Source organism: Pygoscelis adeliae, unplaced genomic scaffold, assembly GCF_000699105.1.
Source record: "Pygoscelis adeliae isolate BGI_AS28 unplaced genomic scaffold, ASM69910v1 Scaffold1222, whole genome shotgun sequence".
Taxonomy (NCBI): Eukaryota; Metazoa; Chordata; class Aves; order Sphenisciformes; family Spheniscidae; genus Pygoscelis; species Pygoscelis adeliae.
Window position 1 is genome coordinate 12,525 of NW_008824214.1, and position 1,536 is coordinate 14,060.

Genomic DNA, 1,536 nt, shown 5'->3' on the forward strand with positions numbered 1-1,536 from the left:
CCCCCCCTGGGCCTGGAGCGTTCGGGCAGCGTAGCCTCGAACGAGGAGAGGGGGTGACGGCGGGAGCTGTGCTGCTCGTGGAGCTGGGAGCGCCCGCTTCGGAGCTTGTTCCCTTCCCTGTAACAGCGGCGATGGAGCAAAACGTTGCCGAAACAGAAATCTCTAGATGCACTATTTTTTTAAATGAATATACGTATCCGTACTAAATCTATATGATGTTTAGATTTTAAAAAATGCCCTTTCTGACATTAAAGTGTTCCTACAGCTCAAGTTCAGTCAAGAAAGTAGCGACTTCTTCAAGGTCCCTCCCCTGTCACTTCCTACTCTTCCAATACGTAGCCCAGAAGAGCCAGCAGCGTCTCGGCAGGAATATAAGTGGAAGGCAGACCTCAGTTCTCCTTTCTCCAGCGCAGCTTTGAGCGTCCTCCGGTTCTTTTCCCCTGGGTAGAGGTACAAAGCCTTCGGGACTCGGCTGTTTCCGCAGCCCGCCGCCCCTAGCCAGCCGCCCCTCGCGCCCTCTCCTTTCCCTGCAGCAGCCTCTCGCGCAGTATGTTTGACCGGAGGCAGATATTCGAGCAATAGTCTTTGTTTTGAGATGGAGATTTTAAAAAATTGCATTATCTGTAGGTATTCTAGTTTTGTATTCTCGTCCTAACAAGCCTATTTTGGTTTTTTTTTATATATTTTTTTATATGCAGCCTCTTTACACGACAGTATTAATGTTTAACGCGTTTATAAATGTGATTGTAAACGGTGTGGAGTTGGTTTTTGGGTTTGGTGGTTTGTTTTTTTTTCCCCGGCTGGCAATACCTAGACCTTGTATTCGGATTTAATCGCTTGCCCTAGAAATAGCGCCGAGTCGAACCTCTCCCTACCAGCGCTTCCACGCCGGCGTGTAGCGTTCCGCCCCGTGAGACGGCGATTTATCCCAGGGCCTGACCTCGCGAGGGAGGCGAACTCCCGAGAAACCTCCCAGCCCCCTCCGCCGGCAGGTTTTTGTGCCCTGCCTGGTGCTCTTTGCTTTTCGCCGCGCTTCCGAGTGTTTGGGGCGTCGGGATTTTAATGCTTTTTAAGCCAAACTCCCCGCGGCTCTCCCGTCCTGCGGTGCCCGGTCGTACGCGAGCTGTTTCGGATGCCTCGCTACTGCCGGCAGCCGCTCTGTTCCATTCGCCCTGGCAGAAGGGAAAAGGAAAACCCGATATTCCGTGGCGTGTGTTTTTGGCAATTTTGGTTTTCAGTCTCCGGGTCCCACTCGGAGGGCGACAAAATGAACAAATCCAGGTTTTCTCGGCATCCAAAATGGGTTGTTCTCCTTGTTCAGGCTACGTAATTAAATGCCAAGCTGAAAGGATAAATCGCCGTACGGCGCTGTGGTTTGTATGTATGATTTTATACAATAAACCAATAGATTTTGGGGTAGCTGCCGTGGTGGCTTCTCTCTTCTTCTGGGCCAGAAGGGGCAGATCGTGCCCCCGACCTCTCCTTCGAATCGTCCCCGTGCAGGGGCTCGTACCCCGGGAGCAGCCGGGCCCGCGG